This window comes from Prionailurus viverrinus, unplaced genomic scaffold (genome assembly GCF_022837055.1).
Source record: "Prionailurus viverrinus isolate Anna unplaced genomic scaffold, UM_Priviv_1.0 scaffold_33, whole genome shotgun sequence".
NCBI lineage: Eukaryota > Metazoa > Chordata > Mammalia > Carnivora > Felidae > Prionailurus > Prionailurus viverrinus.
In genome coordinates, this window is record NW_025927604.1 from 5,780,250 (window position 1) to 5,806,601 (window position 26,352).

Consider the following 26,352-nt stretch of genomic DNA (forward strand, 5'->3'; position numbering starts at 1 on the left):
TTTCTAATTTTTTTCTAATTTAGAAGAGAAACTATAGGAGAGATGTGATTCTAAAACGAAGGGTCTAAATAACTTTTCTGAGAGTTTAATCTTAAGTTCTAAGAAATTGGGCAAGAGTTCCCACTGGAAAATAATACAGGGCACCAGAAAAAATTTTAAACTTTGGAGCTTAAAAATGTGTTTGAAATTCAAGTATTTAGAAGAAAATATAAATTACCTGGGAAATAATAATAATGTCCCTGGAGAACACACATATTAAACCACATCAGAAATTACATTCTCAGAGTAAAATCTCTGTAACAAGAAAATACATCTCTGCCCATCCCGACATTGAAGTCTCCTGGATTAATAAATATTTGTAAAACTAGGGGCACCTGCGTGGCTCAGTTGGTTGAGCGTCTGACTTCAGCTCAGGTCATGATCTCGCGGTTCATGAGTTCGAGCCCTGTGTAGGGCTCTGTGCTGACAGCTCGGAGCCCGGAGCCTGCTTCGGATTCTGTGTCTCCCTCTCCCTACCCTTTCCCTGCTCATGCTCTGTCTCTCTCTCTGTCTCTCAAAGATGAATACATGTTAACAAAAATTAATAAAAAAAAAGAGAAACGTGTAAAACTGATAAAACCATCTGAAGACAAAGAGATGATCTTTCTATCTTTCCCAGAATTTTAGGGTAGAGAACAGCTCCATCAACCCTCATATTTCCTAGAGGAAGACACCAAGGCCAGCCTGGCAGTAGCAGAGTCAGCACTAGGTCCAGGTCTCTACCTTCCCACCCCTACTCGCTCTCAGCCTGAGCCAGGACTTCCGAAATGAGCGCCTGCCACGTCTGTATGCGAAGAATTCACGTGTGCCTCTGGTCTCTCCCGCATCTGTGCTCCAGCTCTGCTGTGCTCCAGGGCAGGCTGGGACAGAGGTCAACTAACTAACTGGTCCACACTTCATCATTTCCAAGAGGAGATTTCCATCTAGAGGCTTCCTTTCACCAGGACCCTCCTGCAAGTGTCTCTCATCTCTGGGGCCGTTTCTTCATCTCCGTTCAGGAAAAACATTTATCCATGGCGCTAAACTCCCCACCTGTCCTGCGCTTTGTGCCCAAGGGGGAACAGACCAAAGCTCTGAAGCATGGGTGCGCTATGCCCGCCCTTCATTAGCTCCTCCTCACCTATGTTGCATCTTCTATTTAGCGAATTTTTGATAGACAGCATACATGAAGAATGAGCAGGTTTTCTTTCCGTCTGTCTGCCCAATGACACAGGAAGATAGGCAGGAACCGGAACCCATTTGCCAACTCTCGTCTGTCTCCTCCCGGACCCCAGGCAACATCCTGAACTTCTCCCCTATTGTTGCTTATATGGATTAATAAAAACATCCATTCACGGCAACTGAAGTTGCAAAACACCCATTTTCCTAACTACCGTCTCATTTGCTCCTCCCAGCCACTACGTGCAGCTGCTCGTTAATGAGCATGTCACAGTCCAGCAAGATGGTCCTGGTCACACGGTGATCAGGGGGTGAGCTGGCATTCTACCTCACAGCTTGCCACTTACCTGTGTGTTTCCTGTACCGCGGTGCCTTCCAGTAACTCAGACCATAGCTAGGAATATCATATGCCAGACATTAAACCCTCCGATTCCTATTCTCCCATGATTCTCTGTCACCAGGGACGTAAACAACGCCCTCGTGCCACTCATGAAACACCTCAACGCCTCCTTCAAGGTGGGAACTCTGGCTCTGAGGGCTGGCCAGCACCCCTGTACAACGCTGACACAAAAAGCAGACATGAGCCTATGTCCATGCCCAGCTTATGTTTTGATCACAACAAAGACCTACGCTGCTTCTCGCCTGAGATTTTTTTTACCAACATGGAGATCTGAGGTACCCGAAGTGATGTGATACCAATGGATCTATGACTAGGATATTCAGGCTTAGAAGCCAATAATCCTAAGGACATCTAAGACGACTCCAGCAAAGAACTCTTCCCAGAGTGCACTGCTCCCATCTCAGTGTAAACATCTATGCAGCTGAGATATGCTCAAGAGAGTCACAGGCTCTAACAACAGCCACGTTTCTGACTTAAGGACTTCTAAGTCCCTAGTACCTCTGGAACTGTTATACACAATGGCTTTGACGTTATAACCAGAATTCATGGGCTCTTCATGTAACATTTTTAAACAAAGTGCTAGATTTCTATCCAAAAATCATAGAAATCTATAGCCAAGCAAGAAAAACTAAGAGAAAATCGTGCTTTTTCTATGAATTAAACAACTGTTTATCACCTGCTTTTTCACAGATTTTCTGCTCGGAAAAAGAGATACAAAACTGAATGAAGACGTGGTATTTGCCTTTAAAAGACTCAGAGTCTAGTATAAAAAACATATAGTCTGACTTATTTCACTTAGTATAATATCCTTTAGTTCCATCCATATTTTCACAAATGACAAGATCTCATCCTTTTTTGTGGCTACATAATATTCCTTCATGTGTCTGTGTGTGTGTGTGTCTGTGGGTGTGTGTGTCTGTGCGTGTGTGCACGTGTGCACGTGCATGTACACAAGCACAAGTGTGCATCACAATTACTTTATTTATTCATCTATCAGTGGGTACTTAGATTGCTTCCATATCTTGGTTATCGTAAATAATGCTGCACTATACATCAGAGTGCGTATATCTTTTTGAATTAATGTTTTTGTTTTCTTTGGGTACATACCTAGTAACAGAATTATTGGATTATATGGTATTTCTATTTTTAAAACTTTTTTAATGTTTATTATTTTTGAGAGAGAGAGGGAGAGAGACAGAGCGTGAGCAGGGGAGGGGTAGAGAGAAAGAGACACAGAGAATCTGAAGCAGGCTCTAGTCTCTGAGCTGTCAAGACAGAGACTGACATGGGGTTTGAACCCAAGAACTGCAAGATCATGAGCCAAACCTGAGCTGAAATCATACACTTAAACGACTGAGCCACCCAGGCACCCCTGGTATTTCTATTTTTAATTTTTTGAGGAACCTCTGTGCTGTTTTCCACAGTGCTGCTCCAATTTGCATTCCCACCAACAGTGCAAGAGGGTTCTTTTTTCTCCACATCCTCACCAACACTTGTTATTTATTGTCTTTTTTATTTTTGCCATTATTATAGGTATAAAGTGATATCTCATTGTGGTTTTGACTTGCATTTCCCTGATGATTAGTCATGGTATTTCACTCATATGTGGAATCTAAAAACAAAGCAAAACAAATGAATTATCAAACAAAAAACAGAATCAAGCCTATAAATACAGAGAACAAACTTATGGTTGCTAGAGGGAAGGAAGCTGGTAGATGGGCAAAATGGGTGAAAGGGAGTGGGAGAGACATAAGCTTCCAGTTATGGAATGAATAACTCATGGGAATAAAGGTACAGCACAGGAAATATGGTCAATGATATTGTAATTGCATTGTATGCGGACAGATGATATCTACACTTGTGGTGAGCACAGCATAACCTATAGAGATGTTGAATCACTATAGTGTATGCCTGAAACTAACATAAAATTGTGTATCAACGATACTCAAATAAAAATTTCTTAGTTAAAAAAGGGAGGAAATACATGCACACATAATGTAAACATGATGTGCTAAGGGTGATTAGATAGATTTTTACAGTGCTGTGAACACAAAAATGGGAGCCTCACATTTTGGAGAGGCTTCACCAATGAAGTGATATTTGAGCCTTAAAGAAATAAGAAGTCTTTAACCTATATACCCTTAACAATGTTTCAGTAGCTTCCTGAATGGATTCCAGTGACTACCTTTTAGAAATACCAGAAGGCCAGCACAAGTCACATCCTTATGTCCCAGTCTGCTTTTGTAAAGAACAGTATGGTTGCTTGTCTGACAAGGAGAAAATAGGCTTTCAAATCTCCACATGGCCCTTCAAAGCCCAGTAAGTAAGTAAGTAAGTAGGTAAATCCCATCAATGACATAGAATGCCTTTCCATTTATTGAGATAATATTTCATGCCCTTATTAAATATTCTTGTTTAAATTAATCACCATTAGGTTTACTATTGTGAATACAGCTACTATCATTTATTAACTTTTCCAGGTGGTAATTGCTGAATACAAGTAGTACTGATTTCACTGATTTTGTATCCAGATGCCTTGCAAACTCTCTTATTAATTTTAATGGTTTCTTGATTCTCTTTTTCTTTGTTTTTTCTAGGTTTATAATAATATCAACTACAAGTAATGAGTTTTACTTTTCCTTGTATCTCTTATTTTTCTTAACTAACAGCACTGGTCACCACCTCTAATTCTATGTTAAATAAGGTGATGATAGTCAGTATTATTTTATTATTTTCTTTCTTTGTATGTGTCAGTTTCTAGTATTGGTTTTTCTCTCTTTATTCGATAGCTTATTAAGCATTAAAATTTGGGGATAAAATGCCAGAAGCTTCTATAGTTCACGAATATGACAGCTCTCTCTTGCTTTTTGTGATTCTTCACACTGGCCTTTTTTTTTTTTTCCAGTTCATTAAAATCTATATGCTTTTTTCCACCTCTAGTCATTTGCACATAAATGTTTCCTTTGTGTCATGCTCTTTATTTTATCCTTCAGAATTTATTTCAAATAAAACATTTTTTAAAAAGCCTTTCCTGATCTGCCCTTTGCATACCAAACTTCTGATTCACTTGCTATCCTCTCTCTCCCCACCGTGTACTCCTTTGTAAGTTCTACCAATCAAGTAATAATAATTTCCAGTAAGATAAAATCCAATTAACTAACAATAGTGCTTTAATAATGGCTTAATCTTTATCTTTCCCACTAGATTGTGAGTTCCATAAAAATGGGAATATGTTTAACTCATTATCCCATATATCTCTATATATATTCATAGTGCCACGTACATGGTACATAATGAAAGTTTATTTAATAAGTAAACAAGGGTATAGTGTAATAGAAATAAAATACAAATACTAATAATTTTTAAGTTCTTATTCATTTACTTTTTAAATATGTCATTTTCAAATCCAGTGACTTCCTTCTGAAGTTTTTAATTGCTGAATTAAGTTTCACTGTACGTATATGTAAGTCTTATCTGTGAGCTTACCAAAGGCACAGTCCAGCTGCAAACGGCAAAGGTGATGTACTCTGCACTAACTTTGCACATACACATATGCATACATCGTAGCTGCTCATCTATTTCCCCAAGCCTGTACTCCGAGACATTTAGAGAAACGCTTTCTTAGTTGGAAAGAATAATGATTGGTCATTAACGATTTTTTGGTGGTGGCTCCTCTAGTACAGAGTATGCACGGTTCTTAGTTTCAAAGCCCTAAGCAGATAGAAATCTCCTCACATTATACTCCTGGATTTCTCCATTTTTGTTATTTTTCTTTGAGGTAGCAATGTCATCATTAAAAGACTTTCATTTATATCGTGAAAAGCAGACAAATAATTCATTTAAAGTGTCAATCACCATTAGTGTCTATACTTTCCTGTGGTTCTCAGCACCATGCCCTCCCTAGTCTCCCTGAGCTGGAAATCTAAGATTGTCAGTGCCCTCCCCTCCAGCCACTCAGTGTGGCCTCTGTCCTTGGTGGTCACTCAGTGTGGCCTCTGTCCTTGGTGGGGGCCGCTTGGCACAGCTCTAAGCACTTTCATGCATTTACTCATTTAATCCTCCCTGTGACCCGTTCTGGTAATGAGAAAACAGAGTTGGAGTAAAAATAAGTGACTTACCTATGAAAGAGCTTCTTACTTCCTATCTTAAACTCTCCCCTAAACAAGGCTCTATAACAACTAAAATACCTGTCCTTCTTTAGAAACAAATAAATTAAACCCAGCCTCTGAAGAGGAGTTCCTAAACTCCAGAGAAGAAACACACACACACTGTAGTAAATGACAAAGCATCCCCTTGATAGCTCCTCAGAACAGATACATACATAAAGCTTAGCACATAAGACATATTTTTATTGTCTTTCAGCCTAAGAAAAATGTTTTAGGCACACACCAAGGTATAGAAGTGGAAAAGAAATTTTAGATCTAACTTCCTACTCACTGCCAACAGGAAATCTTACCTAAGGTTCTCAATAAACAAGGAGGCCCAAGACATTCAGGAGTCAATAAAGTTTGAAGAAAGTCAGTCATTCAAAGACCAGATGGTGGCCCACTTGGCTCCTCTGCCCTCACTCACCAGTCGTTTTTCATTGACTGAGCCTGCAGCCTATAGGTTAATAGAGAGAATTATGGTAGCAAACCTAGGGTCATGGATCATGGTTATGTTTCTTTTTTTGATATAAAGGTTAATCATATGTGAATTTAAGAAGGATATTATATCTGGATTTGATACCAGCATAAAATATTAGTTTCTCTCGGATCCCTGGCTTAATTAAGAGGATGTGTAGATATCTAACACATTTTCTGAAATTCAAACGTAGTCACATATGCCCACCAGGAATTTAAGTCAAAGAAAACTCTGTTAAAACAAATTATTAATCTTGACACCTAAGCAGATACAAAAGTCAGAAATAAGTTTCTTTTTCTTCCCTGTTGAGAATATTAGCCAACATCCCATTGTTAACTCTTGTGTGGGTAGGTTAAACCAAAAGACCACAGTCTGTTTAGCATAATATTAACCTAACCTTCAAATTAGCAAGACTTCAGCCATTACTTATGACTCTCTGACATACACAAGGGCACATAGTATAGATTTCAGCGGAGGTCATTTCAGAGACTAACTCAACAGCAAAGTTAGTTGGACTGGAATTCATTAGGGATGGACAGTATTTGGCTAATTATCCAAAATTCCTAACGTTTTGCCTATTTCTGTATCGGATTTCATTCAGCTTTACTGGGTACAACTCTTTGTGTGCCATTTTGGTTTTTTTTAATGATGCTAAAAGTATTTTGGTGTTTCAAACTTTGTACACAAACCTAGCAAGCAAAATCTCCAGTAAACGTATTCTAAGCTCTTGGCATACTTTCCCCACGAGCAAATATTAACTCCAGATAGTGTTTGTTTGCTTTTATAAAATAATCACTGTAATAGTGGCATGTAATTGCCAGAGGTAAAAGTTTATCCAGACTGAGAATTAATCAAGTTTAAGCTCCTTAAGAGAACTTGGTCAGAAATAATTTATTTCTTGCACAGTTTACATTTTTTATATGAAATGTATTGTCAAATTGGTTTCCATACAACACCCAGTGCTCATCCCAACAGGTGCCCTCCTCAATACCCATCACCCACCCTCCCCTCCCTCCCACCCCCCAGCAACCCTCAGTTTGTTCTCAGTTTTTAAGAGTCTCTTATGTTTTGGCTCCCTCCCTCTCTAACCTTTTTTTTTTTCTCCTTCCCCTCCCCCATGGTCTTCTGTTAAGTTTCTCAGGATCCACATAAGAGTGAAAACATATGGTATCTGTCTTTCTCTGTAGGACTTATTTCACTTAGCGTCACACTCTCCAGTTCCATCCACGTTGCTACAAAAGGCCAGATTTCATTCTTTCTCATTGCCATGTAGTATTCCATTGTGTATATAAACCACAATTTCTTTATCCATTCATCAGTTGATGGACACTTAGGCTCTTTCCAACACTTGGCTATTGTTGAAAGTGCTGCTATAAATATTGGGGTACTTGTGTCCCTATGAACCAGCACTCCTGTATCCCTTGGGTAAATTCCTAGGAGTGCTATTGCTGGGTCATAGGGTAGATCTATTTTTAATTTTTTGAGGAACCTCCACACTGTTTTCCAGAGCTGCTACACCAGTTTGCATTCCCATCAACAGAGCAAGAGGGTTCCCGTTTCTCCACATCCTCGCCAGCATCTATAGTCTCCTGATTTGTTCATTTTAGCCACTCTGACTGGTGTGAGGTGGTACCTGAGTGTGGTTTTCATTTGTATTTCCTTGATGAGGAGTGACATTGAGCATTTTTTCATATGCCTGTTGGCCATCTGGATGTCTTCTTTAGAGAAGTGTCTATCCATGTTTTCTGCCCATTTCTTCATTGGATTATTTTTCAGGTGTGGAATTTGGTGAGCTCTTTATAGATTTTGGGTACTAGCCCTTTGTCCGATATGTCATTGGCAAATATCTTTTCCCATTCCGTTGGTTGCCTTTTAGTTTTGTTGATTGTTTCCTTTACAGTGCAGAAGCTTTTTATCTTCATGAGGTCCCAATAGTTCATTTTTGCTTTTAATTCTCTTGCCTTTGAGGATGTGTCAAGTAAGAAATTGCTGCAGCTGAGGTCAGAGAGGTTTTTTCCTGCTTTCTTCTCTACGGTTTTGATTATATCCTGTCTCACATTCATGTGCTTTATCCATTTTGAGTTTATTTTTGTGAATGGTTTAAGAAAATGGTCTAGTTTCATCCTTCTGCATGTTGCTGTTCAGTTCTCCCAGCACCATTTGCTACATAGACTGTCTTTTTTCCACTGGATATTCTTTCCTGCTTTGTCAAAGATTAGTTGGCCATACTTTTGTGGGTCTAATTCTGGGGTTTCTATTCTATTCCATTGGTCTATGTGTCTGTTTTTGTGCCAATACCATGCTGTCTTGATAATTACAGCTTTGTAGTAGAGGCTGAAGTCTGGGATTGTGATGCCTCCTGCTTTGGTCTTCTTCTTCAAAATTACTTTGGCTATTTGGGGCCTTTTGTGGTTCCATACGAATTTTAGGATTACTTGTTCTAGCTTTGAGAAGAATGCTGGTGCAATTTTGATTGGGATTGCATTGAATGTGTAGATAGCTTTGAGTAGTATTAACATTTTAACAATATTTATTCTTCCAATCCATGATCACGGAATGTTTTTCCATTTCTTTATAACCCGATAGACTCTGCTAGAACTGATACATGAATTCAGCAAAGTCGCAGGATACAAAATCAATTGCATTCAATCAGTTGCATTCTTATACACTAATAATGAAGCAATCAGTTGCATTCTTATACACTAATAATGAAGCAACAGAAAGTTGCATTCTTATACACTAATAATGAAGCAACAGAAAGACAAATAAAGAAACTGATCCCATTCACAATTGCACCAAGAAGCATAAAATACCTAGGAATAAACCTAACCAAAGATGTAAAAGAGCTGTATGCTGAAAACTATAGAAAGCTTATGAAGGAAATTGAAGAAGATATAAAGAAATGGAAAAACACAGATTACATCTTAAAATAACGACATGATTTTCCTCCGATTTTGCTCTCCAACCCCAACAGTGACTTCACAGAGTTGCATTTCAGCTTCCTGTAATGTCCACATAAGAACACAGATTAGTGAGTTCTGTATCATCTAACACAGATAAAGCTATGGGAGATACCATGATTTGGCTTCTTAGCCTACATCTCTAAGACTGATCTAAAACTTAGAGAGATTCTTCCAAATTAAAAAGTTGTTATTCTTGTGAATTTAAGTATCATTTCTACTTTCCTAAATGTTAAGTACATCCTGATATGAAACAACTGCTCTTTACAAGGCAATCATCCTACAAACATCCATATAAAGGTTTTTGTGTAGACATAAGTCTTCAACTCCATGAGCTAAATACCAAGGGGTATGATGGCTGGATTATAGGATAAGAGTATATTTAGTTTTGTAAGAATCTGCCCAACCGTCTTCCAGAGTGGCTGCACCATTTTGCATTCCCACCAATGGTGAACGAGAGTTCCTGTTGCTCCACATCCTCACGACCATTTGGTGCTGTCAGTGATCTGGATTGCGGCCACTCTCAGAATTGTGTAGTGGTATCTGATTGTTATGTTAATTTGCATCCAATTTCTTTGATGACACAAGATATGGAACGTCTTTCCATGTGCTTATTTGCCATCCATACGTCTTCATTGGTGAGGTGCCTGTTCAGGTCTTTGGCCCATTTTTTTTTTTTTTTAATGATTGTTTTTCAGAGAGAGAGAACACAAGCGTATGCAAGCAGGGAAGGGGCAGAGAGAGAGGGAGACAGAAGATTCGAAGCAGGCTCTACAGTGACAGCAGAAACCCGATGCAGGGCTTGAACCCACAAACCATGAGATCATGACCTGAGTCGAAGACGGACACTTAATCGACTGAGCTACCCAGGAGCCTCTCTTTGGTCCATTTTTAAAACATGATGTTTGTTTTCTTATTGTTGACTTTTAAGTGTTCTCTGTATACTTTGAATAACAGTTATCAGATGTGTCTTTTGCAAGTATCTTCTCCACACAGCCAGTCTGTGGCTTGTTTTCTAATTCTCTTGATGTTGTCTTTTGCAGAGCAGAAATTCTAAAGTTTAGTGCAATCCAGCTTATCAGTCACTCATGGATTGTGCCCTTGGTGTTGTACTTAAAAAAGCAGCCATACACAAGATCATCTAGTTTCTCGCCTATGTGATCTCCCAGGAGTTTTATACTTTTGCTTTTAATATTCAGGTCTATGATCTGCTTTGAGTTAATTTTTGTGAAGGATGTAAGGTTTGTGTTAAGATTATTTTTGCTTTTTTGCATGCAGATGCCCAGTTGTTCTAACACCATTTATTGAAGAGATTATCTTTGCTCCATTGTGAAATAACACTTGACTATATTTATTTATGTGTCTATTTCTGGGCTCTCTATTCTGTTCCATTGATCTACCTGTCTATTCTTTTGCTAATACCAATAACGGTATTACTTGAATACTTGATCTATAGTATATTACTTGCTCACTTTGATTACTCAATTACTATAGATTTATAGTAAGTCTTGATGTTGGGGGCATCAGTCCTCCAACTTTATTCTTCTTCAATACTGTGTTGAATATTCTGAGTTTTTTGCCTCTCCATATAAACTTTGATTCAGTCTGTAATATAATAAGATACCTTGTTGATATTTTTATTAGGATTGCATTGAATCTATAGATCAAGTTGGGAAAAACTGACATCTTGACAATATTGAGTCTCCCTATTCATGAACATGGATTATCTCTCCATTTATTTCATTCTTCTTTGATTTCACTCAACCTCAGAAGTTTTTTAGTTTTCCTCATGTAAATCTTGTACATACTTCATTAGATTTGTACCTAAGTATTTCATTTTTGAGGGTATGTAAATGATATTGTGTTTTTAATTTCAAATTTAATGTTCATTATTGGTATATAGGAAAATGATGTCTTTTATATATTAACCTCATATCCTGCAACCTTGGTATAATTGCTTATTAGTTCCAGGAGTTTTTTGGTAGATCCTTTCAGACTTTCTACATAGACAACCATGAAATCTATGAACAAAGATAGTCTTACACCTTCCTTCCCAATCTGTATACCTTTTATTTACTTTTCTTGTTTTATTCAATTAACCAGGCCTCATAGTATAATGTTAAAAAGCTATGAAAGGGGACATCCCAATAGCAACATTTTATGTTTCTATTTACATAAACCTTCATTTTGTGGTATGTGTCCACATTCATTTTTAGGTAAATGAAGAAATCTTTGGGAGACTTGCTCCAAAGAATGGCTGAGAAAAAGTTGAAATTAGAATAGCAATTCTTGGTATGCAAACAGGAGTCCTAAAAGAGCTTAAAAGTTTGTTTTGCCCAGGCAATTTATATATTTTCCTGCAATATTACCTTTGTCCTAAGGAAAACTTCTGAACAAACACAGACCCAACCTAACTTTTCTGTACAGTAATTTTTGAAGTGTCTGTAAGAGGTAGATTTACCAAGAAGCTAAAGTCGTAGCAATGTTGTCTTCCACGAGTTTCTTGAGAGGTGATCTTACAATGCATCCATATGGTTGAAAAACTTATAGTTTCGAAAAACTTGTCAAACAAAGACATTTTAACTGCAATCAGTTAAGACCTCTTTGTACTTCCCACTCCTCCCATCATATTTCTCTCAGATTTTTATTGGCATGGCTTATACATTTTTGTGTTTTGGATTAGAAGTTGAGTGAAGATACACATAGCTTGGATTTCCTGGGGTATATTTATATGATTCTGTCCCTTTCATGTTTAATAAAGTTCTTGTTGTCTGTCCCAGTATAGGAACACTTTGCCGGAGTATTCTAGCTGCCCAGTGTGGCAACTCCTACGGCACAGCAACATGAAAGTCCAGGGCCAGAGATCATATAGTCTTATAAACGCATCATACCACATTTGGCACTGGAAATACGTTCTTGGAGTAGAAAGGTCTGTCTAGAACCAGAAGCTAATGTGTGAAAAATTCTTCTAACCATTATTCATGTAGAGTGGCAAACTGAGGAGGCAGCTCTCGTCAATACCTACTGGAAATGGAAACTGTCTCCTAGAAGAATTCAGTCGATAATGCAGCCCATGCACTTAAAAATGCACCATGAATTTACTGCTGAAAATCCAATGAAATATACTCTTTCTCAATACCCTTATTTGTGAGATGCAAATCTGCAGCTTTAGTATAAACAGCAAGGCCATTTGTGTGTGGAGTTGTATGTTTTATGCATTCCAACTATCAATAATTAAAATAAGTGTTAAACAACTATATTAAGAAGACTGAGTTACTCTTCTCTAATATTATAAACCGCTGTCCAATGAAGAAGCATGCATAGGATGTACAGCCAAAGATGTAGGAATAAAAGTATTAGAGAAGTGTCAAGTAGTTAATTAGTGAAAATCTTATGCTATTTTTCAAGATTTTTGTGATAGTTGTGATACTTTTCAGCTTCTTAAAATTTGTTTTTGAATACTAAATAAATGTTCACTTTCATTTGTATTTGTCTATCATTTTTATTCTTTTCCTTTTAATTTTTTAATGTTTATTTATTTTTGAGAGAGAGAGACAGAGAGACAGAGAGCGAGGAAGGGAGAGAGAAAGAGGGAGACACAGAATCTGAAGCAGGCTACAGGCTCTGAGCTGTCAATACAGAGCCCGATGAGGGGCTCGAATTCACAAACCATGAGATCATGACCTGAGCTGAAGTCAGACACTTAACCGACCGAGCCACCCAGGTGCCCCAATTCCTTTTCTTAAAAAGAACCGAACACCTTTGCTACAATCTTCAGGCCACAAAAACTGGACCTTCCCCTGGTCTCCATTATTCCACTTACCACAATTTTACTATAATCTAAATGGAAAAGAAACTATTGCAGGTGAACGTAAAATTGTTCAAGGAGTTACTAACTACTGTCCAGATTTTGCAGCAACTCATTTTCTAGATGGTTACTGCTTTCACCTCCAATATCTGGATTGAGCAAGAGTAGGTAAAGGAATAAAATCTCGGGAATTTTCTACAGCTGCCCCTCTATAGTGGAAGCATGCAGGGCCCTGGGCCATATGCTACCTGCCTCCACCCATCAGCCTCACTGAAGCTTGGAGAGCCTCGGTAGCGGAGGGCAATGGCCAGGCCTCAGGGTCTACCTGGTGACGATGACACACATGATCTGAGCACTCTTATCATCTGAGCAGGAACAAAGATGCCCCTCACACAGCACCAGCTTGCCCTGGGGGAGGCCACGTTCTACTCCCATCTTGAATGTTCGATTTTCTTCTGAGATCACAGATGCTGAAGCACTCTCCTAAGCTGGGCTAAGAGGAGGAGAAGGAAGGACTGTCCCCATGACTGCAGTCCACTGCCATGGCTCTGCTGTCTTACAGACACCATTCATCAGGGTTCTCCTGAGAAACAGAACTGTGTGTGTGTGTGTGTGTGTGTGTGTGTGTGTGTGTGTGTGGTGCATACATACACAGGTGTATACAAGCATACGTAAAGAGAGAGAGAGAGGACAGATTTATTCTAAGGAACTGGCTCATCTGATTACAGAGGCTAAGAAGTCCCTAGATGTGCAGCTGGCAAGCTGGAGACCCAGGAGAGTGATGGGATAGCCCCAGTCCAAGCTGGAGACCCAGGAGAGTGATAGTGTAGCCCCAGTCCAAGCTGGAGACCCAGGAGAGTGATGGTGTAGCTCCAGTCCAAGCTGGAGACCCAAGAGAGTGATGGTGTAGCTCCAGTCCAAGCTAGAGACCCAGGAGAGTGATGGCATAGCTCCAGTCCAAGTTTGTTGGCCTGAGAACCAGAAGAGCCGATGGTGTAATTCCCATCTGAAGGCCAGCAGACTTAAAACCCAAGAAGAACCAGTGTTTCAGTTCAAGTGCAAAGGTCAGAGAAGACCAAGGTCCCAGTGGGGAAGTCAGACAGGAGTTCCTGCTAGATTTCTGCTTCTGCACAGTCTTCAGCCAATCAGATGATCACCCTACACAGGGAGGGCATCTGATGTACTCAGGCTACTGATTCAGCTGTTAATCTCATCCAGAAACTCCCTCACAGGCACACTCCAAATAATGTTTGACCAAATATCTGGGCACCTTGGGGCCCAGTCGAGCTGACATAAAATTAACCATCAGGGATAAGCAGCAGCACGGAATCCAATACCCCCAGTTTGGCTCTCAGAACAGGCTCTACCTCCTCCCCCACCACTTCCACCTTTAGATCAATTCTGAGACAAATGTCCCTGCTCAATTCATTCACACAGTCAGAAACCATCTACTAAGCACTAAGGTACCCAAATCGGGTTTGATCCTCATGCCATCTCAAGGAGTTGGCACTTTCCCTTTTGGGCAAAAGGGAACCTGTCTTAGTTCAGGTTGCCATAACAGAACACTGCAGCCTGGGTGGCTTAAATCACAGACCTTTGTTTCTCATAGTTCTGGAGGCTAGACGTCCAAGATCAAGATGCCAGTATGGTCAGGTTCTGGTGAGATTCTTCTTCCTAGCTTGGAGACAGCCACCTTCTTACTGGTCCTCACAAGGTGGAGAGAGAGAGCAAGCTCTCTGGTATCATAAGGGTACTTATCCTATCGTGGGGCTCTACTCTCATAACCTCAGCTAAATCTTCTCACCTCCCAAAGGCCCTACCTCCAAATTCCATCACATTGGGAGTTAGGGCCTCAGTATAGGACACAATTCAGTCCCCAGAAGAATCCATGGGGAATTTGAGAAGGGACATGACTAGGCTGGGTTTCATAAAAGTCACTCTGATGTCAGCAGGGAGGGACATCAAAGAGGGGTAGCCTGGCGGCAGGGGGCTAGGGGTGGAGATTGCAGCAATTAGAGGGGGCATCACAGAGGTATTTAAAAACATCACCCAAAGCATTTAGTGATTTAGTGGCCAATTAAAAGTGTGACAAGATGGAAGCAGGAGTGTGTGTGTGTGTGTGTGTGTGTGTGTGTGTGTGTGTGTTGGGGGAGGGTAGGTTCAGTTAATTCTGTGGAGATAAAAATAATCAAGGCTAACATTTCATAGAGTTTAATAGGATACAAATGAGTAGTTAGTGTCACTGTTCTGTTTTGGTTTTTTTTTCCAGTTTCAAGGGGGTAGCCAATTGGGCTGGAGCCTGACATTTTGAACTTATGACCAACTCTGGAAAGATGTCAAGATGCTGGTCCCTAGACTAGCTGGTCAGAGATGTGATGGGTGGGGGCAAGGGAAGAGAACCAACCATACTGTCTTCAGAGAGTCTGTGGGCTCCATGTGGTTGCAACCATACACGGTTGTGCTCTGTGTCCCGGAACAAAACGCTAACCCTCTGTGGGCGTGGTTTGTCCAGTTTCAGGTTGAAGCATGGGGGTGGCGGGGGGGGGGGGGGCTCCTTGGTTGCCTGCAGGTCTGTGACTGCAAGACACCTAATCTAATAAGACTTGTTCCGGGAAGAAAGGGAAGGCAAGTCAATTGTCAGCAACTGGCATCAGGTCCCGGGAACACGGTACAAAGTTTCCAGGTCGCAACAGGACTTTTTCCTAAAGGGATATTGGTATTAGCAGTGGTTCTAAAAAGGGGCCCGTGGTAGCTTAGGTTATTACAACAAAGTTAATTTCAAAATCGAATTCTGCTTTAAAATCTGCCTTCTCTGTACTTCCTTAGTGCAGACAGCGGAGAAGTAGGCCTGGTAAGTAGGCCACTGAGGGCTGTGTATAATCAGTGCCTCTTCCAGGATTTCAAATGTGGGCTGGCGTGGGGCTTCGCTTCCACCAGGGAGGCTCAACTTTGTACTGCACGTGTTAGGTGAGCTTCTAAATCTGGAAAAACCTCTAGGAATTATAAAACCCTGGGTTCATAAGAGCTATTTTGACTCTTCACTCCTTTCAAATAATTTGCCTATGGGGCCCAAATTGTAGGGTCCTCATCATCCACTAAATTAGTTGTCATTCTCATCAATTCCCTTTAGGTTAACCCAGGATGCATAGACAAGGTGATGTAAATGGAGGCCAAGTTCACTGAGTGTAATTTATTTAGTGTCAGGAAAATAAATCATCACATAGCAGAATTTATACAACATGCATGATTCACACCCACAAATTTACGCTCTTAAATGGAAATGTGCTGTTGCCAATGCACAACATGGGTGACTGGATTGCTAGTGCTACTTTCTAACCCGGGCTGGAAGGCAGGGGTAGTTCCATGCGATACAAGGTACACGCGGAGATGATTCCTGGGCCACAGGGCACCAGGTCTTACATAGCACTCAAACCCTCAGGCCCAGGAGACATAACACTTTCACATTTACATGAATCCCACCCCTTGCAGACAGTCCCCTTTTATCCCGTTCTTTACTGATGTAACCTCTCTTGGGCAGTGATGTGACAAATTGCTCTCATGAGCAATTTAGCTGCGGCATGCAGGTAAACATTCTCAGAGCTAAAGTCGGACCGGGTGAACCTTAGCAGAAGGCTCTAGAAGCCCCTTCAAGTGGAATCTCGAACTCGGAATTGCAGATGGAGCTGGCAAATCCGTGGGATGGGAAACACCCTCCCAAGGGGCAGGGGGCAAGCGGAAGAGAGGATTCTTACATAAACAACGTCCCCTCCCAGATAAAAAAACAATCACGGTAATAGATGCCACATGAGCATCTCCCATGTGCCGCTGTTGGGGAGGTCTTGTAGATGTTATGCCATCTAAGTTCATTCCCGCAGCAACTCTTAGGAGGTGGCTTATACTGTACCTGTTGTGTAAACCAAGTACCGTGATTCAAAAGCATGAAATGGCTCGTTCAAGCGCTAGAAAATGATGAAAAGGGAGTTCAAGCGAGGTCTGCTGGACCCCAAGGCCTGCACTATTCCCACCGGGCTGTGCCGTCCTTCCCCCTGTGCCCCATCTGGGTTCTTTCCTGCAAGGCTGTGCACCGGGCTGAGCGCCACGTGATGACCTCCCGTGGGGACCCCCTGCTTGAGGTGTTTCCACGTCTTGGCTCAGTTCTGAGACCTGCTGACCAGTTTCTGAACTGGGCAGGGAAGAAGATCAGTTCAATCAGGGCAGATTTCTCCTCGGTTCTAGTTCAACACGTGTTGAAGGGGTAAGGAACAGTAACAACAAAAAGGAAGTCATAAAAGGCATTTTCCAAAGAAAACACCGAGCTGAGCACCCAGTGTGGCAGGTGTCAGGGGTGTTTAATGGTAATCCTGTGACGTATCATGCCTGGTACTCCTCCAAACATCTCCAAACATCTCTAAACAAAAGCTACTTGAAAAAACAATAGTTGCTAACCATGCACAGCACCCCCAAACGCCAGATGACAAAGACAACAGAAAACAGCTAAGAAAATTTCATTGTGTCTTTCAAAAACAGCCTGAAAAGCAGGATCTCTCTGACGTTATGGGCAGTGGGCACGAGCGATCATCGGAGGATAAATCAGTTTGCAGCAGCTGTGGGCTGCTAGTCGGGTCCAGGGCATGGGGCCAGACTCATGTTAACGAAAAACAAAATCTGGGTTGTAAGTCCCCACGGTTTCATGGTGTCCTCTCTATCGGCCTGTGGCAAGTCTGTGGCCTGTATTTTCTGACTCCCAATTCTTTTTGTCTTCAAATTATTGAAAGGAGGGGTCTGGATGGAATGAGATCACATCTAGTTCACTTTGCCCCCACAAGGAAAAGAGTAGCTTTTCCATAATTTCCTTTCCAACCTGGAACAGAAGGCAGCAAGGAACCGGGTTGAGACATGGAACCAGCAAATTCCCTCGTGAGATCTTTGCTCCAGATACCTTTGAGAAGATTTAGGCAAAACGGGATGTTTTCATGCCACGTCTATGATTCAGCTACTTTTCCAGAGATGGGTGTTATCTCCCACCTACAGAGGAGGAAACCAAAGCCCAGAAGGCTAAACCAATGAGCCAGGCTTAGAGAGTAACTATGTAGTTCCCTGAGTCACCTGGGCCCAGCGTGCCAGGTCTCTGGGCCTTTGTCCCCGAGTTCCCGCGGGTAGAACGTCTTCCCCTCCCCTGCAAACCTCTGTCGGTCTGTCAGGACTTCTCGACCTCCTCCTGTCTCCACCCCAACCCTGGAAAAACTGCCCTCTGTGCCGCTGGAAGGTTATACACACCTGGAGCCTTCCCAGGTTCCGGCTCGGGAGTGAGGCCGCCTGTGCCCGGGGCCTATGAGCTGCTGGGGGCGGGGGCTCTGAGTCCGTGCTGTCCCTCAACACGAGCAGAAGTGCCAGGAAGCCAGGAAGTATTTACTGCATACCCCCCACTGTGCCTCCCCCACAGAACCCGGGATGACAGGCAAACCAGGGGCTACACACAAGGGTCCCTTCCAGCAGGCCTGACCGGCTTTCCGTTCTACCGAGAGGTTCTCCCCGGCCTCGGTTTTCCCAACACCGCTCAGCAGTGGCGGGTTCGCTTCCTCGTCCCTGGGCTCCTGCTTCTCACATCCTATGTGAATTCACTTGGATGTGTAGACTAGGACAAAAGAAGACTGAGCCCATCCCTGATTCAGGGAAATTCAGAAATACATTAATATGCGGCCGTATTTGTACCGGTCGAAAACATTTTGCACAGATCAGCTGTAAAGACTTCAACACGCAAGTTGAAGGCATCCTCCATCAGAGACGGATACGTAAGGCGGCTCGGCAAATCAGCCAGCATTTGAGAGCTGGAAAGACCTCTGGTTAGACAGAGGGAATGTCACAACATTTGCCGAGCCCCAGACTGAAATGCCATTATCTGACTGAAAACTGTATTCAGCGCAGCCCTCAGACGTGGCTTTCCGGGGGGGGGGGGGGGGGGGGGGAGCTGTTCTGACCGTGAACTTGAGGAGAGATCCGTAACCGTGACTAGCTGTTTTCAGGCCTCGCTGGTTGTCAGAACTCCTGACAAATCTGCCAGAGATAGAAACCCCAAGAAGTGCACAGACATGACTTTCTCCCTGTGTCTGAGCCCCCTCTCCGTCTGGCTGGAGACCCTCTCGGAGAGAAGGCGCGGCAGCAACAGAACACTGGGATGACAGCAATAACAATTTCCTCCAGGATTAAAGACTTCCTTGGCTGGGGAGAGGCCAGAGGTAACTCTATGCCCATGTGGGTGCAGATGTCGAAAACCCGGAGTCAACCAGGTAAAGCCGGGATTTGAGTGAATATAATTCACCAGTCCAGCTGCAAAATGAATCTAACAGTGTGATTACACCACTCCGAAACAGCTGAGACCATTAAAGTTCAAATTGGCAGACTTGGACTTCTTACTGAGGGAAGAGAGGCAGCCAGGTTTTAAACAATTACAGTCTATCACTTTAAAAGGTGTGCAGGGTGCCGTGAAAATACCTGTGTGTGTTCGGGAAGAAGCACCTCCCTTTGGCGTCTTCTAAAGCTGTCTACTCTCTTCAGAAGTTGAACACAGGAAGGCAGGAGTGGAGAGCAAGTGGAAATCACTTAGCCCTTTGGAGAGTCAAACTCCTTTGCTGATGAAGGGGGAAACCCCACTTTATTCCAGAAGCTAAACATCAGGACACTGAGCCTTGGCCTTTCTAGGAGCAACTTCATTCAGATAGATGCAGGACTCCCAAATATTGTACAACCTTTTGAATTTGCAACAGAGCCTGAGTATCAGTTCTGAAAGCAGTTGGGACCCCAGACTGTAATTGTCTGTGGCCAGTAGTGAAAGAGAAAAATCATGTATGTATACATATATACATATACGTGTGTCTATATATATATATATATATATATATGTATGTATATACGAATACCTATACATGTACATATGTATATATGTGTATACTTGTATATATACACGTATAGGTATACATATATACCTATATATATACGTGTATATATATACACGCACATACACACAGTACACTTAAACTCACAAATAATTTTTTTCATGTTTTATTTATTCTTTTTGTTTGTTTTTGTTTTTGTTTTTAAATATGAAATGTATTGTCAAATTGGTTTCCATACAACACCCAGTGCTCATCCCGACAGGTGCCCTCCTCGGTATGTTTTATTTATTCTTGAGAGAGAGAGTGAGTGGAGAGGGGCTAAGAGGGAGGGAGACACAGAATCCGAAACAGGCTCCAGGCTCTGAGCGGTCAGCACAGAGCCCGATGCGGGGCTCGAACTCACGGACCTCGATATCATGACCTGAGCCAAAGTCGGATGCCACCCAGGCACCCCACGAAGGATCTTTATTGATAGCGCTTCCCTTTTTCTTGTGAACATATTCACATGGAAGTGCAGAGCTCGGGATTCTGGGCGGGATGCTGACCTCGTGTGCCAGAAAAGAAGAGCGAGGTAAATCAATAGGTGAGGAGAGGACTTCAGTTCCTGCTGACTAGAATTCAACCAGAGCGTTTCATAATTATGTGGAAATTTTCACATATGGGCCAGGGACTGGATTTGAAAAAAAAAAAAAATGTGCTGAAAATGTGGCCTGGAAATTCTAGGAGGATATTTGTGGATCACAAGTTCCACTGAAAGCATCCTACAAAACATCTCTTTCAGGATGTTCACTCCCATGAGACCAGTCTCGGACAGAATGGGCTGTTTGGGCACTGGGACGCCCCTGGCTGACACCCCTCAGCTCCCTCGAGGGTGCCCCAGGCCTCCACAGAGCACCTGGCCTGCCCACCGGGGTCTCTGGGTGAAGGCGGGGAGTCGCACTGGGTGCCAAAAGGCACCCTGGGGAGAAAGGAGCGTGTGTGAGAGTCCACTGCCCCCAACACCCCTGCGGCAGCTATACTCCTACTTATTTTACGCGACAGTTTTCCAGGGGACCACACACACAAAAAAAGTCTCACGGTCTAATAAACTGGGGGGTGGGGGGAGTTTGGGCATCCACCGGGCTAGGGGACTTCGTAAGCCTTTAAGCTTAAATCACTCTTACTGGCTTCTCTCAGTGTTTCCTCTAGATATTCTTTTGGCTTTCTTAATGCATCTTAAAAACAAAAAAACAAAACAAAACAAAACAAAACAAAAAAAGAGGGCCTTGTGACTCCATTCGTCACAAAGGATGGGATTTTCAAAAGCATCTCAATGTCCCTTGAGAGGCAAAATCCAAACTAGTGTTGAGTGCTGGCATCCAGAAGAGCCACTGCTGTGGCAATAAAATATTTTGGAACTCACTGACCTATGTCAACACTGGGGTGGAGGACACAACTGTCACTCTTTGGGGTCCCTTTCCTACCTGTGCTTGCCAGAAATTTCTAGAATGCATCATTTTTTTAATAACCAAATTTTACCATTTTCTCCCCGACCTTCCATATCTACTTAGTCATTCTGACAAACTGTACATTTATACAGTGCTCTATAGCTTATAAAATGTATCTATAGATATTCTCTCATCTAGCCTTTTATCTTATCGAAGGAAGTACCAACCACATCTACCTTACCTGATCCAAAATGAGCTCCTTAAGTATGAAAAAGTCATAGCAAGAGAAAAGAAAAATTACTGGCACAGATATTAGACTTTTTCCCATTGCAAATTATCTTTACTAACCGGCTGTCTGGGAACTGCTCCAACCTGACCTGAGTTTCCCTTTGATAACATGGTGTTTCTAAGCAACCTTGTTGGGCGAGCACGCATGCACGAGTGGTCAGCTACCACTGTGACTTCCACCAGTACGCTTCTTTCGCCGGACATGCATCTAATTTGATGCTAGTTTTGACAGACACCAATTTTTACGGCAGACTTTTTCACAGGTACCACCAAAAAAGATGCAAATTCAGAATTCATCCTCATACAAATGGCTACCTAGTATATATGACTAACCCAACAATGCGAAAATCAAACTCTCCCGACTTCCCTTCAAGTGGATGAGTAGCTAAGTCGGCAGGCACTCACAGCCCATTTACAAAAGTGCTTTCTCTACAGGGTGCTGCCCAAACATGACCCGGTGGTGATTCACCAGGTTCTTTCGCTGGGACTGCTTCGTGAAAGCCTGACACCTCTCGCCATGGAGGTGTAGAGGGGTTCTGCTCAGCAGCTACTGTTTCTGGGCAAATCGCATGGGGTCATCAACTTAAAACATGGCCTCCAGAAGCTCACCTCTCCCTGTAGCAACCTAGAGGGTCCACCGTCCCAGGATTGTATTTAACATCACTGCGACCCATGAAAATAATGGTGATTTTTATCTGTATGGCATTTACTGAATATATACTCTGTGTCAGGCACAGTAGGGCTTGTTTCTTTCAATACCCACACCAGTTAAAAGTTGAGACAGAGACTAGCATCCCTATTTTAAAGACAAGACACACGAAGACTGGAGGTCTAAGCATTTGGACCGAGGTCCTGTAGCAAGTGCATAGAACCTGGGCTCCGACTCAGACCTGCATTACTCCAAACCATCATTCTAGTTCCCCGCCTGCCACCCTCGGATGCTCGTGACGGGGCTCAGCGCGCACTGACATCGAAACCACGGAAGCATTCACGAAGGCCCCGCAAATTCACTGCTGACACTGAGCTTGCTTTTGGACTTGGAGCCGTAATAAAATTGTGTACAGTTCTGCCCTCCCTTTAAGTAGAAGCCAAACCCTCCTGTTCATAGGCTTTTCTGGTTATACTGACTTGTTTTACTTCTTTACAGTCATTTGTCTTGTTTATGGGTGGAATTTGCAAATAAATCCTTCACGGAAAAAACCCTTTTATCATTTTACATTCCCAGATCCTGACGGCACCCGAGTTCTGATTCTTCAGGGAGGCCTGGGGAGGACTGAGTACATTCTTACCGGCTGTCTTATCCCTCCCCAGACGTTCCGGAGGAGACGTCATCTGCGAACAATCTCCCGTGTCTCCCAAATAGCCTACCGTCTTCATATTCTGAAAGGCCCAGTCCCCCTAAATAGGACCTTCCGGATACTATATTTGGATCTTCAAATGTCTACTACCGATCTTGTTAATTACAGAATTCCCGCAACACTGCCTCTAGAAATCACTGTCTTCTACCTCCCCCTCTTTACAAAACGCCCCCGAATCCCACAGTCCGATGGCAGCGATTTCCAAATGGCAAACCAAGGCCTATTTGTGAATCAGGAGATAAATTTCGTAGTTTGCAACCAGCTTTTCTCCTTTAATAAACAGAACAGAATAGTATGGAAAATATAAGAGCGTGTCACCGACATCAGTAGTTCTCCGCCAGAGGGGTCTTCCTCCCTCCAGGGAGCGCTAGCGATGTGTGGAGACAGGGAGGCCCTGGGTGCCACTAAACACGTCACAGCGACAGGACGGCCCCACGATGGGACAATGATCCAGCCTCAGGCCCACAGCGCTGACTGAGAAACCCTGAACCACTATAAGGGCAAGTACCGTCTCATCGAATTTTTGTCCTGTCGTTACGTGTGTGTATGTGTGTGCGTGTGGTTGCACTGTGTGTACATGTGTGAGCATGTGCATGGGTGTGTAAGTGTATGCATGCATGAGTGCACACACACTGGGCTGCGACGGGAAATTAAAAATAAGTTCTGACTGTGTGACGAACACCCACAGACATTCCTCTCTCTTGCCAGAACGAAGCCCGGGGTGGCCGCGGTGGGAGGAACAACATGGCCTCTGCAAACTGCCCAGTTCCGCGTCCCCAGGTGAGGCTGGACAGGCCACCCACCCCGACACCTATGGTTCTTCATCTGTGAAGCCATTTTGGTCACAGTAGGTCCTCACTGGGATGCTGGTGAGGACGGGACACGGTGGCACCTGCACGTCTGTCCGGGGCCTCGATGGGCACCTCACAGCAGCCAGCGCTCCGTGAATGCTACCTACTACCGTGCACCTCGGCTTGACCCTGGACTTCAGGACGAAGCCGCTCGCGGGCAGGAGTTGGCAGCCGACCACGGGAAGGGCCGTGACCCTGGAGTCAGAGTCACCGGGTCACACACACAGCCACCGACCACTTCTCTCTCTACAGGTGGGGTCACATTGCTTTGTCTGCAGCTTCTCAGCTTATTCAGTAGTGGGTTAGCAATCAAAACGCCTAAGCCCCGGTGGTTTCAGGGAGGACGTGACAAGCAATACACACACAAACTCAGTAAGTATTAGCCCCCACCCCTTTCTTTGAGTCCTAAGTACCAGGCACAGTACTTGCCACCAGCAGCTGTTTAAGAAGTAAGTACATAATCTAAAGCTTCTGAATAACCGAGACACTATTCGTACCGTAACGTGTAAGTTACCATTATAAATGAGGGATAAAAGGCACAAAAGGGATAGAAGGACGGGAGCGTGGCCTCTGCTCTTTCACCTGCACAGGGGCTAGAAATTCCAGTTCTCGATAGGCTTCTGCACATGACCTTATTAACTTCACGAACAACCGGTGTGGAAGGCAGGCAGTGGTACTATTCTCCTTTCACAGACAAGGCAGTAGAGCTGAGCCACGCAGGGAAGAAGGACAGCAGGCACCTGGAGCTAGACCCGGGGACCCCGTCCAGGCCTGCTCGCCGGCGATCTCGTCTCAGCCTCTCCACCCGATGGGCCTCAAACACTTCATTCATAAATTGAAGGAGCAGACTAAATTATGTCCAAGTTCCCTTTAATGTTTCAAATCATTATAATTGGGGAGGCTGGGTGGCTCAGTCGGTTAAGTGTCCGACTTCGGCTCAGGTCATGATCTCACGGTTCGTGGGTTCAAGCCCCGTGTGGGGCTCTGTGCTGACAGCTCGGAGCCTGGAGCCTGCTTCGGATTCTGTTTCTTTCTCTCTCTGGGGAGGAGCCCCTCCCTGCTTGTGCTCTATCTGTCTCTCTCTCTCTCAAAAATAAACATTAAAAAAATTTTTTAAATCACTGTAATCAATGAAAATCTGAGACTCTCCCCGACAGAGATGGCCAGTGAATGAGAGACGCAGACCCAGATTTGCGGCTGGTGGCTCAGGCCATGATCTTTCCTCCAAACCCACACATCCCCCACTCAACTGAAGGGGCCCCTGCCAAACTCCTCAGTAAGACCCAGGCCAAAGTTCACTCTTAAAAAAGATGAATTTGCGTAAGATGGCACTTTGAAAAGAGGGATACAGCGGATTCAACAGAAACTCGTCAAGTTTTTCCTGATGGAAAAACGGAAGCTTTTGGCCAAGGACCAGGCATCACCCAACACATTTTTAAGAACCAATTTATAACTGTATCAGCAAGTTCTTACCTGTGCCATTCTACAAAAGCACACCCATTCCTAATTTTTGAGAAAGCAGCAGCAGATTTCCACTGAAAAGATTTAAAACAATTGAATTTTGAAAGTTTCTGTCACACCCAGGGCCCAGGGCTTCAGTGATGTCCTTGTCTTCTTCTCAAACGGCTGGAGGCCTGACACGTGTATACAAGGAAACTACCCTCGCCTGTTCTGGAGAAACTCCCTCACCACCAGGTAGCGGGCTTGGAGATTTCAGCCAATCTGACGAATCAGCAGGAAGCACATAGAATCAATCCAGCTTCTGTAGCACTGGTCACCGTTCACATATTTTAAGTCTCTGAGATGCCCCCAGCGACGCAGCATCAGGACAGGCCCCTTGTTCGGCCCACAGACCCCTTCAGGCCCCTTCCCACCGCGCACTGTCCGGGCTCCTTCCCTAACACACCACGCTCTCCCACAGGTCTCTGCTTTCACAACAGTATTCCTTCTGTCTGAAATGTCCTTTCCTTTCTCTGTGAACGTTATCTCCCCCAGGCTCCAAAAGGTTCTTCTCCAGCTAAACAGTTCCTCACCTGCACCCGACCCCCCAACCCCCAGGTCAACACTGTGGCTCACAGCAACCTTTAGTATTCCTCCTGCAAGAGCCACCCTGCCCTGTGGCTTTCAACGCACAAGTCCTTCTTCTTCACGGAGCTGTGACCTCCAAGAGGGTGGGGACTGTTTGGTCCAACACTCTGGTCCCAGGACTTAGCTTCACGATACTTTACTTGTTCCACAGTCCTCTCTGCCCATCCTGAGATCCATAAAGGCCAAGGTCAGATCTACTGGGCATACAGTCCTTCCGGGCATACAGTCAGTGCCTAATAAATACCAACTTCATGAATTAACTAGGAGTTTCTAGAGGGCAAAAAATCTCTGGGTTATATGTGTATCCAGCAGCACTCAGCACAACGCCTATCCCATAATAGGTGCCTGTAGATGTGTGAAGTAACAAAAGGAAGGTTGAACCCTGTTATAATCCTGGCTCAGCGCTGGCTGGACTTAGTCTACCTTGGCCAGATCTTTTAAGGACTGCTCATTAAATAA

At 43.3% G+C, this 26,352-nt stretch overlaps 1 long non-coding RNA gene across 1 annotated transcript in view; it reads left to right on the plus strand.

The window, feature by feature from the left end:
- The window catches only part of LOC125158316 (uncharacterized), a 47,764-nt gene extending 35,245 nt beyond the window's left edge, over positions 1-12,519 (plus strand). The window contains exon 3 of the long non-coding RNA XR_007149338.1: positions 11,961-12,519. This is a non-coding gene — a long non-coding RNA (uncharacterized LOC125158316). The remainder of the gene's footprint in view (positions 1-11,960) is intronic.
- Positions 12,520-26,352: the final 13,833 nt, after the last annotated feature.